We start from the raw sequence: 19,947 nt of genomic DNA, 5'->3' as shown, positions 1-19,947 counted from the left end.
AATAATATTAGATAAATTCAAAGAGATTGGTGCAAATTTGGGTCCTTTCGGAGCCTAATTCTTACCATTCCTAGCATTTTTTCAATGTTAGAACCATTTTTAAAAAGGCATACACATGAAATGCTCCTTTAATTGGAATTTTCAAGACATTTACAATAATATAATGAACACTTCTACTAAAGTTTATAAGAAATTAAATTATAACAATCCAAAAATATATCATCAATTTAACTCTCAACCTTATTGCTTTATGATCTTTTGCATGGATTGTTCCCATTTTTTTAAGCTTTTCACCTTTTATTGTACTTGTAAATAAATGATATAATATTTTACTATTGTTAAAGGATTTTGACACATGACTGTAAAATTCATTTCCTTATAAAAAAATTACCACCATGATTATTTATTACCATTATTTATCTTAACAATTATTGAATCAAATGGATGTATATTAGTTTAGATCCATCTTAACTCTGAATCTACCAAGTGCTGAGAGATCAAAACTCTTTTCATTCTAAAAGAGATTTGCACCTCAATAGACTTGATCACTCTCCACGCTTAGTAGATCTAGAGTTAAAATGAATCTACACTTATATATATATATATATATATATATATATATATATATATATATATATATATATATATATATATATATATATATAAAAATAAAATTTTGAAATATTTATGTGATATGTATGTTGGTCCACATGATTGATTCCCAATTAGGTGAGTGTGAAAATCCAACATTCCCCCTCAAATGCAAATCAGGGAATCGAACTTGGGAGAGGGCTCTGATACCATGTTATTTAGAAATATTTTGAAATGCCTTGCTAACATATTCCCCCCCATTATCTGTGCGTAGATTTTTTATGGTGGATGAAGATTGTTTCTCAATAAGAGCCTTAAATTTCTTGAATGTTACAAATACTTCACTCCTGTACTTGGTAAAATACACCGAAGAGTACCATGAAATATCATCAATGAAAGTTAATGCATATTTGGCCCTTGAAAAAGGAGTTGAAACTTTCATTAGATCACTATGCACTAACTCAAGAGGTGATTTTTCCCTTGAGGCTCTCCCTTTAGGAAAGGAATCATGGTGTTGTTCTCCAAGAGCACAGCCTGCACATACTCCATCAGTACAAGAAACCTATGTAAGACCCGCAACTAAATTTTGAGTGTACATCTCCTGCAAATATCTATAATTGAGATGACCAAGTTTTTAATGCCAAATCTTACTCAATGAATTAGCATGAGATATAAAAGAAGAAGCAGACAAACTTGTATAATATAGAGGCATGATCAACCTATCCAATAGCAAGAACAATTGCAGGATCATGTAGTTCTCAAATAACTACTCGATTTGGAGAAAAATCTACCATTTTTTCATCACCGTGACATATATGATAATTAGACAATAACTTTGTAGAAATTTCAGGGACTAGGGGCACATTTTTAATGCACCAATTGGTCATATGTAATGTGTCTAATCCCATAACTTTAAGTTGTTTAGAGTCACCAACTGCATTTTGTGAAATTTTTCTATGAGATGGAGAGGAAGCAAGTATTGACAAGGATTCATATGATATGATGCTCATGAATCAAGTATCCAATTATCCTTACATTTACATATGGCTTGGGTTGATAAAGCATGTACATTTCCTATTGAAATATTGTGCTTCTTCATGACATTCTTCATTAGCATTTTGTTACCTACATCCCTCAGCAAAATGGTGTAGCTAAAAGGAAGAATATAACGCTAAAGAAGATGTTTAATTGCATGATTCATTCCAAGAACTTGGCACCTACCTTTTGGGTTGAACCAGTTAATTGTGATAATTACGTTCAAAACAAGATGCCTCATAAGGTAGTTCTAATATGACTCCAATGGAAGCTGGACACATAAGAAGCCTGATGTATCTTCTTTCAGGGTATCTGGTTGTCCTACTTGGGAATTAATTCCAGATGAAAACACAAATCCATGGAAAAGAAAAACGAATAATTGATATTTGTTGGTTACTATGAGGACATGAAAGCTTATCGACTCTTTGATCCTACCTTGAAGGAAGTTTTATTCTGAAGAGATGTTCATTTTGATGAAAATAATAGGACTCCAGGATCATCCTCTTCCCCGAATACCTCATCCTTGATTTTTCTTATGGTTCTAATCATTGTGATTCTTTTTTAGATATGTAAGAAGAACAAAGTTCTACTGAAATTCCTTAGCTAGAATAAAATCTTCCATTACCACTAGAAGAACATGTACAAGAGAAAGCCATTCTCGATAATTCTCTGAGGGGTGTGGGTGAAGGAACTTGTGAAAATGATATATAACCTATAAATCACAAGAGAGAACCCTGAGCTTCAAAAAAAAATTAACGAGTGAGGAAATAAGGATATAGTAAAAGTAAGAATTGCTAGAAGGTTTTGGCCTGCGAGGTGATGGAAGTGTTAGGCACAAGGTTAAGAGAAATCACTCCATATCCCTATGTTCAATTCCTCTTCCACCAATAGTAGTAGAATTACAACAATATTAATCCTTATCACTATCCTCATACATATCTTCCTCCTATTCAGCCCCCACCTTGTGTTTTCTATTTGTAGCTTATTATTTCAAAGCCATTGGCATATATATTTAATATCTCAATGAATATTAATGGAAATAATCTAGTAAGAGTTTTCCCAATCTACGTTAACATGGTGCATGGTTTTTTTCTTGAGTTCACAGAGGTTTCCAATTATACACTATCCTCTTAAATCAAGTTTTTCTAATAAGATGTTTGGAGAATTTGTAGTATAAAACACACTTATGTATCTAAACTCCCATCTCTTTGGATGATTTCTAAATTTCATGTTTGAGTACCATAGTTTAGGAGATCTTAGCACACTCAACGGTAAAATGTTAGGGCCCTGAGGGAACCATCCATATAGTTGACTAAAAAATATAATAGTAAAAAAAAATAGAAAAACATTATCATTTCAAAATCATAAAATTCTATAATAATTTCACAATCTAGACTAAATTGTATATAGGTTTTCAAAGAAAATAAAGAAAATCATTATAGTGGAGGAAGTTTCAGAGACACTAATTATTCTCATTGGAAAATTTATTGGAATTTTATACTAATACCATTGGAAAATCTGTGTTAAAAATACTATGGGAAAAACCATTGGTTATTAACACATAATTTAATTTAAGAATTTAATAGTTAAAATTATAATTACTATTTTTTTTATAATTTTAATTATGCTTAAATTTGAGCCTTTTATTTCTTTCTTTTCTTTTACTTTTATTTATGTATATGACAGAGTCAAAAATTTTACATAACATTACGAGATAAGATAGATAAGGCATTACAACATCTCTTCCATACTACACTGCTTAAAGCCTTCTAATACAATAATTCATTTATTTAGGCTAGAAAAATCCACTCTATACAATGATTAAATAATAATAAATACAATAATCTAATAATAATAAATAAATAATATCTTAATGTAATATATCCAAAATAATAATAATAATATAATTACAAAATTAATTATTAATAAACTTTTGAGCACTTTGTGATTTTTCATAATCGGAAAAGAATAAGTCTCTTCTCCCAACTTGGTTTTATCCATACACACGGATATCCCACCTTACGGCCAATGTCAAATTGAGAATGTATTAATGTAATATATAAATTAAAAATAACTTAGAGTGGCTTTAAAAAAACGTATTTCAGGTTCAATAAATTTAGCTTTAAGTAAAATATTTATATTTCCTCATGCACTGATTGAATGAAATTTTAAAATGTTGTCTATCAAGGTTATAAATTAGATTTTTTTTGGATGGTAAAAACTTAAATTTTAAATATTTTAATTACCATTTTAAATAGATTCAGTATTATAAAAAAAAAAATGGGTTATCTTAAATTTCTCAACATCACACCTGTAACTTGATTTTTTTTTAAATTCTAATTAGATTTAAGTATTATAAAAAAAAAATTGGGTTATCTTAAATTTCTCAACATCACACCTGTAACTTGATTTTTTTTAAAATTCTAATTAGATTTAACTTAAAAGAAGGCCAATATTCTCAAATGAAAATTGAATGACTAAACAATCGGATCGTGTGGCTAAAAAATCTCATCGGGTGGCCAAACATGGATCTCCCTAAAATATGTGTAGAATACCCAACTTATTTGAATTAAATAAAATGGCAATGTTACCATTCTAACCTTCAGAAAATTTTACCAGGGATCCATTACTCGTCAAACATTTTTTAATTTACTACTTCGTTTGAAATAAGTGTGATTCGTCAACGACTTGTTTAATGGATTTACGCCTTGTCTAAATTAATTGCGATGAGACATTAAAATAATACATTGTGTTATTTCTTACCTTGGAAAACTAAAATTTTAAAATTAAATGTGATGTATCCACTTCGTTTGAGGTGCTTGACTCTAAAGCTACTGCTTTTTGGAAAACTACAAATAAATTTTTGTTAAAATTAAAAATGTGATGTATCCACTTCGTTTGAGGTGCTTGACTCTAAAGCTACTGCTTTTTGGAAAAATGTACAAAATAAATTATTTGTTAGGAGTCAATTGTTTGTTTGAATTAAATGTGATTGATCTGGAATGTTTGAATTAAATGTGATTGATCTGGAAAACTTTATAGTGGATTATATGCGAAGGATGTGATTGATCCACGGCTCCACCACTTTGATGGATTTATTAACTGTTTAAATAAAAAAATTAAGTGCGTTGGATCCACTTGCTTGATGGATCCATCACTGATTTGAATTAAATGTGATTGATAGGTACAACTTCACTTGTTTGAATTAAATGGAGAATTTTATACAAGACATAGAATAAGATTTTTATCCATGAATATTTTATTTTATTTTTTTATTATGGAGATATCTAATTTTTAAATAAATTTTGTTTCAATTTCATGAGTCAATATCATGGCTTATCAATAATACATGCCTAAAAATCCATAACTCATATTTTTTAAAGTTAATCAATTTAATTAAAGGAGAAAAAATAACATAACTACTTTGAAGATAAATCTCAATCTTTAATTTGTGTAACTGCTAAGAATATTCTAGACTATTCTATTGAGTTTAAATATCTACTATCCACCTAATAATTATTGATAATTAAATTAAAATTATGAAAACTTAATTCCAAATTAGACTTCTCTATCAACATAATTAAATGATTGATAAGTGTTAGTTGGCATTAATATATAATAGACATCAACATACTTCATGATACACGTCACAATGTTATGTTATATATATATATGTGTGTGTGTGTGTGTGTGTGTGTATTAAAAAGAATTAATGTATGAGTTACATATACATTAAAAAAAACATGTAATAAAATATATATAATAAAATGATAATAATAAGTAAAGGCTTAATCACGTGAGTGGTTTTTTTTTTTTTAATTGAAAACTAAAATGAGCGTAACTATCTTTGAGATAAATCTCAATATTATATCCTTTTTACTATTAAAAATATTTCATGAATATTCCTGGAGGGTTAAATCCTTACTATCCACTTAATAATTATTAATTAAATTAAATTAAAAAATCTCTATAAATGTACATAAAATAGACACATTTGTTGATGTAATTAAAATAGAAATTCCATAATATTTTCTCAATTATAGGTCATTATTGCTCCATGTAATAAATTCTCTCTATAGATTATCTTATAGGTTCATGTTATCATATAAATTAAATGGTTGAGAAACTTTGATAGGCATTAATCTATAATAGCACCAAGACCCTTTCCTCATGATATATCTCAATTGTCAAAATAAATAAATAAATAAATAATAATTAATTAAAATTAGACTTTTTTACAATACCATAGTTTATTAATACCACATTACCAAAAAACATAACGTATTTCACATGACACTTGTTCATATGACATTTTTTTAAATTAATCAATTTAATTAGAAGGGAGAAAATGGTATAACTACTTTTTAGATAAAGCTAAACCTTTGATTTGTAACTACTACTAAGAATATTTTATAATATTATGTGGAGGTTAGATCTCTACCATCAGGCTAATAATTATTGATAACTAAATTAAAATTTCAGAAACCCTATTTCAAAAGAAGCACATATTTATGTGTAATTAAATGCATCAATCCATAATAAGCATCTAGACACTTACCTCATGATACATCCTACATTGTCAAGATGAAAAAAATCATAAATACTAGTGTAGTCATATAAATTAAATGGTTGACATCAATCTATTTATGTATCAAAACACTTACTATACATATATATATATATATATATATATATGGTACAACTCATGTTGTTAAAATTTAGAAAAAATAAATAAAAACTCACTAAATTATAACAACGTAATCATTATTATTATATAGTTAATATATATGGTTTCTCTCTCAACATGGAACAAGATTCTTAACCACAGATATTTATGCTCACTTCACCATGACTATTCTTAACCTTTGAATAGGCTTTGTTACAATACCATGGGCCAATACCATAGTTTAAGAATACTACATGCCCAAAAAATCATAACTTACTTCATATGGAACTTGTTTATATGAATTTTTTAAGTAATCAACTTAATTAAAAGGGAAAAAAAGAGATTAACTACTTTTAATATAAATCTCAAGTTTTGGCTTGTGTATACTTACTGTGAATATTCTACAGTATTATGTGGAGGTTAAAAATCTATTATCCACTTAATAATTATTAATAATTAAATTAACATTGTGAAATCCCTATTTCAAAATAGACACATCTATCGACATAATTAAGTAAATTATATATTTTTTTCAATTATTATTATTATAACTTATAAAAAAGAATTAATACGTGGGCAAAACATATATACATTAAAAAAACATGTAAGATTCACCCCGAATTTATCATGAAGATTATTTACTTGTAAATAGACTTCCTTACATCACCATGAGCCAATGCCATGGCTTATCAATGCCACATGCCCAAAAACCATAATAATTAAATTTAATTTAATTTTACAATACTTTTTAATCAAATTGAAAACAAAAAATTCATAACTACCTTTGAGATAAATATCACCCCTCTATACTCTCTACTATTAAAAATATTATAAAGGTTAAATCAAAGGTTTTGAATTTACAATAAATAGTTACACTTTAAGACACTCCTTGTTAAAAAATCATCAGTAAAAATTAGTCCCAAAAAAATATCCCTACTTTTAATAAATTATTTATTAATAATTAAATTAAAATAAATTAAACCTTATTTTAATTAAAAAATAAATATAATAATTTTTATACATTATATACATATATTATAAATCTATAATATATTTATATAATATATATATAGATATATATATAAACTTGAATACTATAATTTTGATTTCAATTTTAGAATGTAAGGTGGTAAACGATTTATACCAAAATTTTTAAAATTTATCATAATTATTTTGATTTAACAACATTATTAGTCTAACAATTTTCTAGACTCTTTATATAGTTTAATCAATATATATTAGGATTTTGATTGGAATAATATAATCAAATAAATTAATCAATATAACTAGATAAAAACTAAGAATATACCTATAACCTTATTGAATTTAGAAATATAGATTTCGCAATTTAGTCTTAGGTTTTTTTTGGAAACCGATTGAATTTGTAACCCACCTTCCATCCCGTTACAAATGAACTATTCAACTCCCTAACAAGTCCTAACTCAGCAAGAAACCTTGTGAATTTTTTAACCCTTCAGAGCCCAAAGCTTGAGAACCACTCATACATTGGTATATAAATATCAATCCATAATAATTCTTATATAATCTTTATTTATAGAATTCATAGTCAAGATTCCAAATTCCATGGTTTTTTACTCCTCTCCAAAGCCATCTATCCCTCTCTCCCCAAAACTCGTCATTTTTATTCCCTTCTCCATCACCCTCATGAACTCCCTCTAACCAAAATCCAGGAAGGAAAACACTATGATAAATTATTCTTTGAACACCTACGCATATCTAGTAAGCTAACATGCCCTAAATTCCCTAAATAAATTATAAAATGAATTTGGTTAGGTCTTCATATTTAATGTTTTATTAAATGTAATTAACTCAATGAAATCAAATTTCACTACTTTTTTTTTAATATAACTATAAAAATATAATGAATTAATATTAAAATATTATAAATCAAATTTTACTATGATAAATTATATTTTGAACACTTACGCATATTTAGTAAGCTAACATGCTATACATTCTTTAAATAGATAATAAATTAATTATAAAATGAATTTGGTTAGGTCATCTAATTTAAGTTTTATTAAATGTAATTAATTTAATGAATTTTGGTTTGGTTTGGATATTTTCATAGCCTATAATTTAATGTTGATAATTTCTGGAAAAATTGTGTATTCTATTCATATATGTGCTTGATGTTTCGAGTGAACTCAATAAATTCAAATTTTATTTCTTCTTCTTTTTCATATTAAAATACAATAAATCACTAAATGAAATATAAAAATACAATGAATTAGCATTAAAATATTATAAACCAAATTTCACTACAAACATCAAAACCAATGATAAAAAAATAATATTATAATAACTAATATATATTATAATAATATTACCCCACACATACAAGGTATCGATGATTAACTAGATTATACATAAATTGTGCATGCACTAAAAGTGTTAAAATTGGAGGTAAATCTCAATTTTTCGCTTCGACGAGAAAGAGATCTTTGCGTCAGATGTTTATGTTGCAATCTTGTTCTGATCTCAAATTTTGGAGTTTGCATTTTAAGCATATTGAGTCTGGTCATCTCAATATATGTGAGTGTAAGTTTTTTGGAATTGACCATTCTAACAATTGTTGCTTTGTTAAGACAAGAAAGCTCCAAGACAAAGATTGAACCAGATGAACAACTTTTGACCTGTGTTGAGGTGGGACGTGGTGACTTTTCTATGCCTGAAGGATAATTGATAGTTTGATGGTTATTGAGTTTGTATTTGTGAAATGTTACAATTATGGTTATAAAAAGGGTTGGTGGTTCTTAAACTAGAAGCCACAGTGTCCGAAACATCAATTCTTGAGTGTTTTTATTGGTTATAAAAAAGGTTGGTGGTTCTTAAACTGGAAGCCCTGGTGTCCAAAACATCAATTCTTGTGTAAGGACAAGTTGTTTGATCAACTTTTGAACACATATATTATCCAAACCCCCATCCTAGCAACTGACGGATAGCCAAAAGCGAAATATCCGATAAATGGCAGTTGGTCCATAAGATGGTTCATTACTTGACGACTCTTATCGTGGAAGCCCCGATCAGTCGAGGTGTCAACATTGTTGATCTTGCAATGTTCATCAACAATGGTTAGAGGTGGTTATGTTTCAAATGGAGGTCAAGTGATAGCTCGAAGATGTGGTGGTGAAAGAGTGGTGTTTGTGAGATTCCAGAGTGGATGTGAGTGTTGATGAAGACCAATCTGACATAGATTATCCTTGTTGTTGTAATGTGTTTTCCATGTTTTCCATGTAAGCATTAAGGGAGGGTGTTGGAAGTAATGCTTTCATGTCATGTGTTCCATGTGTATTACAAGTTGTCAGTGAATATTCTGAGGTGTTATTCTAGATGTGGTTGTTTCCCATGTGTATGAGTTGTTGATGTGTCATGTTCTAGTCATAGATCCACTTTCTTAGGATCTTGATTTGTCGAAGTCAGTAATTTATATCTTATATATATGTAACCTTTGTGATCAATAAAAATAACAAAGTGATTTCTGTTGTGTGTAATTTTTCTCTCTATTTATATTTCTAATACAAGGTGTACAAAGACCATTTGCAATCTGAGTCAAGATTTTACAAGAAGAAAAAATGTTTCATAAAGGAAATTCAAATCTATTTTCAACGAATGTAAATGTTGTATAGAAGGAAATTATGATATACTTGCAGAAAATGTAAATATGGCATAAAAGGAAATTCTAATCTAATTACAAGAAATGCAAATGTAGATAGAATGAAATTCTAATCTAATTGCAAGAAATGAAAATGATTGAAATGAAAACCCTAATCTATTGCACAAAATAAACTTAATCTAGCTGCATAAAGTAAATAACATGAATTACATTCTAAACTATTGCATTCCAAGGAGATCCTATTCTAATGAAAAAATAAAAGAAGCTCTTCAAGAAATGAAAATATCATCTATCCCTGTGCTATTAAATTCGTGAACTCAATTACGAACCCTAATTGTAGAAATAAATTGCAGGGGTAAAAAGAAAGGTCCTAAGTGGTCTCTGATCTTCCTCAAGCTTGGTTCCAAGGTCCAAGAGACATTATGAAGGGCTAAGAGGAAAAAATTAAGCTTAAAGAGAAAACCTGGTCAAGTTTTTAGTGTTTCTACACAGTGCTATAGGATGCTACAGGATTGCTACATGATGCTACATCAATGCCCTATATTGCTATAGGATTGATTCTGATAGAATTCCAAGGGATTAGAAGGTGATCTAAAAGTGATGAAGGGTGGGAAATGGTGGAAGAAGGTTATGGGATTCATTTCCAAGCCTAGTGCGTAGCCCATATTGCACAAAGAGGTGTTGACGGTACTGGAACCTACCAACATACAGGGGATCTCCTTGATAGGAAGTTCCAAATAGACCTCACACTATTTGGTATAGGAGGCCCATCAAGAACTAAGGCCTAAATTCCATTTACTTAAATATTTTCCTTGGCTTGAGAAATGAGCATAAGAGAGTAGTGTGCATGTACTTTTGAATAGGAAATTTAGTGTACCTTGTGAAGTGTTCAGTTGTAGAATGTACCAAGGTTGTTTCACTGAAAGGGAACACAAGTGATTCTTTAGGAGAAAATAAATAGTATTAATATTATAAAGACACTCGAACATATATGTGGAAGAATCGTTAGTCATTAAGTGAAACAGATCACATAGACGCAATAATCGTTAAAATATGTACACACACATTCAATAGGTTAAGTACTAAAGTCACCGAAATAGTTTAATTTCCTTAGTACATATGAATGAGAACATATACTGAAAACATCCAAAGAATAGTCTCAAAACATTCATGATATATGCATGAAATTTTTTTGGCCCAATGGGCTTCGAATATTAAGCAAAATTTCCAAGGTACATTGATACAATGAATATCACTAGCTCCAATAGTGGAGCGTTAGAACCACTACTTGCTCTCCAAAAAAACTATATCTATCTCTCTAATGCCTTGTGGGAGGAGCCAAGGTGAAATTTCCTTTATTTGAGTAATGAGGCTTATTTTATAACTAGATACAAGACCTTTCATATCCTCATGACTCTTGAACTTCCCACACGACTCTTTGAATTCTAAGGTGACCTTTGGACTTCTACATAACTCTTGAACTTCTAAATTACTTTTGAACTTCTACAGGACTCTTAGACTTCTCTTTGTGACTCGTTTGTACATATATGACCCTTAGAATTCCACATATTTACAATAATTACAAGATTACATCATTGTTTTGACATCATCATGTGAGAATGTCATCACAAGTCACTAACATTGATGACTTGGAACCATAGTGACATCTGAGGTGGAATTTCTTGAGATATGACAATGATGCCACCTATGTCTTCGACACTTGATGTAGATTTTTCATTGTCATTACCTTCTAACCTCCAAAGGGTCTTAAAATCACATGGCTTATTTATGGATCAGTTTAATCATTCAAATCCATTCTTCCTTCATGCTGGGAGCGAGATCCCCTAAGGAATGTTTGGGCTTAAAGCCCAAGTTTTGACTAAGTCCATCGTAAAGACTCCTCGATTTGTGGGTGCAGAGCGTGAAGTCATAATAGAGTCATAGGGTTGTCCACCCTTGTTTTTGTAATGTAATGTCAGTTTGAAAGATCTACCCATGGTCCGCGGACCATGGAATTGTATAAATAGAGCAAGGCTCTAAGTGTAAAGAGACAACATCTAATATAAGAATGAATCTGTGAAGTAGTAAGTCGAAGTGTAAGCCGTGTCTTTTGGGTTGTAGAGTAGGGGAAGGCTCTGTAGCTGAGTGCGCAAAGGCCTAGTAGTCCTCAGCTAAGTGCGCGGACCCCTGCAGCTGAGTGCGTAGGGAAGGTTGAATCTCTAACCAGTTAAAGCATTAATAAAGTGAAGCTTTACCATAATTCTGTGTATCATTCTTGTTTTGTGCATAAAGTATATTGGGTTTACAAATTTACTTTTTATATGTTGCACGAACTTATATGAATGCGTTGAATAAGTAAATCTATCATAAGTATCTGTGTATGCAAAGTTGACTAAAATTTATAAGAAAGACAAGTAAGATCTTTGGTACTACTAAGGGACTTAGCACAGATCATTTCCTCAGCAGCGTGAACAACCCGCAGTTCCTGGTTAGGGTTGCATGAAGACAAGTATAACCAAGGTGTGAAGGCCTCAAAGGACCTGAAGTGTACGAAGTGACCTGCGCGATGGTATTCACAGTTGTACTAAGTCGACCACTCAGACATCTCAAGGGTGCAGAAACCTAGTTCCAACATCCCCCCATATTGCTCCGGGTGAGACCTCAATTTGTGCTCCACGAATTGTTGCCAAAAGGGCCAGTAGTACAGGGATTTGTTTGGCTAATTAACTCTAAACCTAGGTTAGGCCCCAACAAGCCAACAAATGGTTCTGTTGCCGAGACCAGAATCTGCATAGAGATGTCTGATGTCACATCACTGGAATCCAACTAGAAAGGAAATCAAAGGCTAGTTGTACAGGAAAATTGACGAGTTCACGGCGCAAGAGAACAATAATCCATGACTGACAAAAGAAGAGTGGTTAGACTGCTACCTATACACAGATGTCCACGATATTTTCTTTTCATCTTTCCCTACTGAGCTATACAAGTGGATCGTGAAGCTAGCATATAGCCAAGGAAGTTGCAGGCTTGATAGTCTTATTGTGTGGACCCTTGATAAGATCGCATGCACTATCGATCACTGCTTCAATAGAATTATAGTAGGGTTCATCACTGAGTTTTTGGTAGACACTTCAGTAAGCTACAACGAGGCCGAGCGACGCTTCCTCAAAAGACCGTGAGGTAAGTACGTTAAATATTTGAACACTTGGATTAAAATTCTATTATGTGAAAAGTGGATTATGTGAATACATTGATGTTCGGGGCTACGTGAAGTGGGAGAATTTACAGGAACGAAGGTAGTACAAAACTAGAAACTAGCCCCTTGATTTCACCTCTGTGAAGGGATGAGGAATAACTTGCAAGGGTCTCTCGGCACAGTGTGATCCATTTGATAAGAGAGAGGATTTCGCGCATACCACCCCCACTCACACCTCCACCCGTTTCACCTATCTCACCTCCATTTTCACCCATACCACCTCTGCCACCACCACATTTTAATATGGCAAGCTCGATAAAGCTGCCTATGTTCAAAGGAGTGGGAAATGAAGATCTGGACCAGTTTTGGTTCGTAGTAAAAGCTGTCTGGGAAGTGTAGGGAGTAATAGACGATAATATCAAGAAAGAAATGTTGGCTAGTGCTTTGTAGGATCGCGTGCTAACCTGGTACATTAAGCACTCAAATGACCATCCGAATGCAGGAATCACAGTGATCCAAGCTGCACTAACTAGGGAGTCTAGTAGGCCAAAGTAAGAGGCGCAGTCCATAATTGGGTTCAAGGAGATTATGATGCTACTAGGCGAGACTCCTTGGGAGTTGGATCAAAGGCTGAAGTGCACAATTCGCGAAGCTAACATGACTCTGACAGATGGACAAAACCGGGAATGGTTTGTAGTATCACTATCGTCACATTTGAGGAATGCGCTGACACAAGAGAGATTGGCAACTCAGGCAGAAGCTTTAGAGACTGCGATGAGGCTGCATGAGACCCCAATGCAAGATCCTAACTTAGGAGTTCATCAAATCCATGCGCAGTTGAAAAACTTGTGCCTAGAAATGTAGAGCCTGAAATAGGACAGGACATCTCGACCAGAAGCGCGTGGAGAGGTGTGGTGCGTGAAATGTAAGGAGCAGGGTCATGACAAGGACATCTACCTAGTATTCACAAATTACCTTGCGGGAGGAGGGACGATGCTAGTAAGACCAGAAGCGCAAGCAGGACCGAGCGTGACACCTGCTCTTTGGTGTGTAATTTGTCAAATAGGAGGAAAGCATGCTACAGACAACTGTCATCTGTTGCAGAAGTACACACAGAATTCACAACAATTATTTTGTAATTTCTGGAGATCGGTGGGCCATGATGAGTGCACATGTAGAAGTTATGTGCTAATGATGGATAGAACTCCTACCTACAGGGTTTAGGCCAAAACGTGATCCCTAGACCAGGGTGTAGGAATGGTGCGCACCAGATTCCAGGGGCATGGACAAGGCCGAGGTGGAGGATGACCTGGACGAGGTTGCAGATAGCTGATATGCTACAATTGCAGAGGGCCAGGGCATTATGCCCATGATTGTACAAATCCAACACATCCATCATGCTTGTACTGCACCTTGTTTGATCACGAGATGGAGGATTGTCCTATGCTAATAGCTAGGATACGTGATAAATGAGGCTTACAACCTCCCCCGACTTAGAACTTGCAAATGATGAGGTTTGAGTCGTGCGAGGAGGAACCTACTATGAATATCATGTTCTAAAGTGGAATTATGACGGGAGATGACCAAGACAAACAACCAGCGAATGACACTTGGGTTCGCAAAGCTCTGGCGAAGGAGGTAGAGTTTGATTTGGAGTGCGCTCAAGAAACTTTTATGGAAGCTAAGAAGAGCTTTGCTGGTGCCTCCACTTTCGGAAGCAAAGACAGACCGGAGCTAGAAATGGACCCATCAATGCTCACAATATTCCTGGAAACGTGCATGAAACTGCTACGTGATAGTAAAGGCTGTAAAGGGATTGCAGGAGCTCATTAACAGATGCGTTGGGACCGCGCAAGGAGAACTGCACATGGTCTGAAAGATTGGAAAACATAAGACAAGAACAGGAAGAGAAATGAGGTTAACTGCGCAGATTGGGGAATACGAAATAGACCAAGTAATTTTGGACTTAGGACCGGATGTGAATGTCTTGCCGAAGCAGACATGGGAACGCATGGGGAGACCTATGCTGCAGTGGTCTCCTATTCAGTTGTGCATGGCGAACCAACAAAAGATTATTCCCCTGGGGTGATTGTAGGTAATTATAGTGGACATTGAAGGAGCGAGTACGCTAGCCAATTTTGAGGTAATAGAGATTTTTGATGACAACCATCCCTACCTCGCACTCCTAGGAATTGATTGGCCCACTGACATGAATGGGGTGTTCAACCTGAAGAAGCGCAAGATGATTTTTGAGAAGAAGTCATTGCGCGTAGTGATGCCTTTGGACCCTGCTAAGGGATCACACTACACAGAGCCAGTGCACGACTATGAAAGCGACGACAGATTAGATTGCATCTACAAGATAACTGCATGAGAACAAGACAGAGTAAATCCCACTACAGACGGATGAATTTTGTGGGAGCGTGAGAGCTCCTGTACTTCAAATACGGATGAGGAGATAGAGCGATGGCAGAAACGATTACACGAGGTAACCACACTTAACTGTAACATGATGACAAGATCGTTGCGCTGCGTTTCAATGGAAATGAGGGATCTACCTACTTATGACAGATTAGGTGAGGTAGATGCCTTCTTGGACAAGTTTGAAAGAGAGGTTCCATAAAAACAACCATTCGTAGCTTTGAAATGGGTACCATGCACTACACTTGCAAGGTGGTGGGGTATGCATAGAGAAAACTTTGAATATTGGTACAACTGTAGGCAAATGATGCACACACAGTTTGGAAATATTAGGGTGTGATTGATAGATAACCACGCTAGATGAAATAGTCCACACACGCATCTCTCCAGATGGGTGCGAGCATATGTCAAACAACCTGTGCAGATGCACATGAGCCTCGCATTGGGAGATACGATCAAAAAGCATGTGTTGGGGGGGAAAATGAGAAAAAGGCTTAGCAAGTTGAAATGACAGGGTATGAAAATAATGATCGTGTAGAAGGATACACATGCGGAAACCTATAACGAAGTATGTGAAGCATTGAACAAGGTTTGCAACGGAGTAATTGGGACCTGCGCATACTAGTAGTCCTATGGGCTTATAGGACAACGTACAAGAGACTAACGGAACATACACCTTCTAGGCTAGTTTGTGGGGTGAACGTTGTGCTTTTGATGGAGTATCGAAGGCCTAGTTCGCGCATAGCTGCGCTTACCGACGTAAAGGACCGTGCAACCTCGAAAGAAGGGATCATGCAATTAGAAGATATTGTAGAAGAACACATGGGACTTGAAGAAGAAATCCGACATGGTGATGTTAGGCTCCAAGAACTCATGAAAGAAAGGGTGTGATTAAGGGAGAAAAGTGCTTTGATAGAAGCAGAAATCGAGAAGCTCGAGGAAGAAATAAAGAAGGCTTTTCTCGATAAGAAAACGATTGATATAAAACAGGGTGCACATGACTACGATGATAAATTTGGGGACTACAACCAAGAGTTGATCAGCTTGATGCCTTGGATTGGACTATACATTACTAAAGGGATCACCCATGGTGGCGCGATGCATATGGTGAAGTGCGCGACACATACAATAAAAACAAAAGGCAGATTTTTTCTAGGGAAAGTGAGGGATGACCGGTTGGAACCCTATATAGGTGGTGCGACCACCTGACTAGCTGTGGGAAGTACAGTCTTAGCGCTCTCGACGATTGAAAGGAGGCACGGGACTATAAACTACTCTGCCCGAGAGTTGTGCGATGTTGAGGGTGTGTGCAGGAGCGAAGTGTCACAAGGTCCACAACCGCGCAAGGGGGGCTGAGCTGCCACGTGGGTTGGCTGGAAAGTGACTGTTGTAGTCACTATTCACGTTGTGATGCTTGACTTGAGACCAAATGGAGTGGGTGGTAGGAATTTAAGATGAGCTTTATTGGCAATATTTGGGAAAATCTGCTGCCAAGGGAGCATTAATGAACTGGATTTGGGGGGAGCGGTCCAATTCGAATTCAAAAGATGCTATAAATTACAAAGGGTTGCCTAGAAAACAACACTTGGTCATTTGCGAATTGAGATGTCAAACGCCTTGAGTATTCCGAACCAAGATCTGGTTGTTCTGTGCAGAATGTTGTTTGAGCCCCTGAGTGAGCAGTTCAGAGCTTTCTGGATGATCAAGATGGCATCGTCTGAAGAAGCTAGGGAAATTGCAGAGATGACCGTCGAAGAGTCTGCGTAGGGCCTTGACCATAGAAGATTCCCCTGAAGGCATCGGGATTGTTACGGAAATCCCTAAATCACCACGCACGCTGAGATCGAAGAAAGATAAACAACCAATGATTCTGGTGCGTGTGTCCCCTCGAAACCCATTACGAGCTAGATTAACCATGGAGGAAAAAGGAAAAGTGGTTAACCTGGAAACTGACGAGGAGGAAGAAGACCTTGAGGATTTCATCATTGAAGAGGACGAATACAAGGGCATGGAGGAAAAAATCAAGGCTGTGCACCCTCCAACAAAGATGCCCGCGTATATCCCCTCGTGGAAGGGGAAGGAAAAAGTGCCCAAGGACCTCGACGAGAGCAAGAGATCTCTACAGACTTCGCTCCTCCTGGATGATATCATTTTTTAGGGCATGCACCTGGGACGAGTGCCAAACATGAAGTTTGAATATTGGGATCTCGCTGACCATGAGAAATTCACTCACTTAGAGGCTGCACAACTCATGAAGTCGAAGCAGAACACCGCGACAAGAGTTATAGAATTGGAGCCGTGCAAGTGGTTACACAGATTTGAAAAGGAAGGGTTATTAAACCTGCTTTGGGTGTCACATTACCACCACGCCCAAATGATGATCTTTGCCATCATGAAGCTGCTCTGCCTGGTGCATGATGGGTGTTTGTTGTTGGAGGAGCCCATCCCCATCATAGACCACTTAATCCATCGCATTACCTGGCTCCCATGTAAAGGAGAGGACCCCGCAGACATTTCTGAGGGTAAGAGTAGTGATTTGGCCATCGCACAGGCCATGAAAAAGAAATACAGGTTGGAGAAGAAGAAAAGGGGCTACACAATATCCAACATCAACAACAAAGTAGTTAAAGTTGTGACCTAGATATTGGTAGGTAAGCTCATGCGGAAATTTCACGCGGATGAGGTGCTCGTGCCGGTGGTGGCACTTGCCGAACAGTGCGCAGAAGGAGTCCAACTTAACTAGTCTTCGTTCTTGTGCCAAGAATTACTAGAAAATTTCCGCGAGGCACAGGAACAAGGGAAAACCTTCCACTATGCATGGCCTCTGCTGTCCATAGTGCTGGTAGCTAGGGAATTGCCTGAGGAGAGCTAGTTCCCCACAATTTCAAGGGATCTCCTAGAGGCTGCAAAGTATGCTTCGTTGTGGGCCACTAAGGACGCAAACCATATCCGCGACAGCAAAATATTTTGGGTGTTCATGGAGATGAACATCAGAATGGGGATTAATTGTAATCCGCGGTGATCACCCACTGTCTACAACAACCTGCAGAGTTTTGTAGAATTTAAAGTGGACTTTCATCAAATTTACCTCAGGCATGCAAGGACCCTGAAAAGAAGTGGCACGAACTACTGTATATGTGCACCAATGATGTAATCTTCAACATACTTGATGCATGGCTGCCAGAATGGTGTGCTTCAGATATCTTCGAGTTGGCAGTAGAAAAGTCTGTTGTGCAGAAGAAGAAGGAAGAGGCTAAACTGTGAGTGGCACAGTTGGTTGAGAAATGGAGAAAAGAGGCAGCAGATGCAAAGGCGCATGAGGCATGAGATGCTGCACAGACAACAGCTGAACAACATAAGGCCACAGTGGAAGCACAGAAGGTAGAAGCAACAGAGTGTGAGGGCTGGAATTCACCTTCGCCTGAGTAGGAGCAAGAGCTGGAAACAGAATTAAAGGAGGGTGGCGTGAACCCTCAGACATCGTCGACACTATTGAAGCACCGGTACCCGCGAGAGCAGATTGGGCCATGCAAGAAGGTAAAAGCCTCTAAGTTGTCTATCAACCTGATCACCCTTACTGAGGGGGATCTGAATGATATAGGCGAGGTGGTGCATGATGTCACCATGGAGGCCCTCCAAAAATTCGTGGAGGAGAACTGGCTTGTGTTGGGGGCCCTCCGGTCGCACATTTGGGAGTTGCAGGTGTGCACTCCTCAGGCTGGTATACTCTAGACTAGCCTCGTAGTAGGAACAACTGCAACTGAGGAAATGTTGCTCGCTCGTATAACCAACACAATAGTGCTACCAGAAGGGGCATTGGTTACGGAAAATGAGGTCGACCGGCCTACGGTTAGTACATTGAAGTGGATAGGGATCAACATGGCTATGCTCCCACGGGAGACACTCTATGTCCTACAAGATGGGACTATTGCGGAATTGCGGGCTAGGGAGAGCCACGCGTTGTAGGTGCTGAGTGAGCAGAAGATCAACATGGAGAAGTTGAGCTTGCAGCATGACAAGGTTGTGTTTCAGAATAGGAAGAAGGTGCAGGTACTTGATGAAGCCTGCCATATGGTCCCTAAGCTAGCCATCCCAACAGAAGCACCAGAAGAGGCGAGCATCTAGAGATTAGTAGCAGGGGTGCGCAAGGTGTGAGAAGAAATGGCCAAGGTTCAGCTGGATCTGAACCTTCAAATAGCCGAGCTGCAGTTGAAGGCCTAGCCATCCACTCCTCCAGAGGTATGAGAACAATGCGTCAACACCATTACATCGGGGATGGAGGAAATTAGCAGTGCATTCAGGGACTGCATCAAAATGTTGGAAGAATCATTCGAGGTCCTCACCAATTTGCAGGAGGACCCAAACATACAATGCTTAGAGATAGAGGCGCATGAGCTCCAG

The sequence above is a fragment of the Pinus tabuliformis genome, chromosome 6, assembly GCF_031772625.1.
Source record: "Pinus tabuliformis cultivar Carrire ecotype Pingquan chromosome 6, CPIR1, whole genome shotgun sequence".
Lineage (NCBI taxonomy): Eukaryota > Viridiplantae > Streptophyta > Pinopsida > Pinales > Pinaceae > Pinus > Pinus tabuliformis.
Note: the sequence above shows the minus strand (reverse complement) of the source record.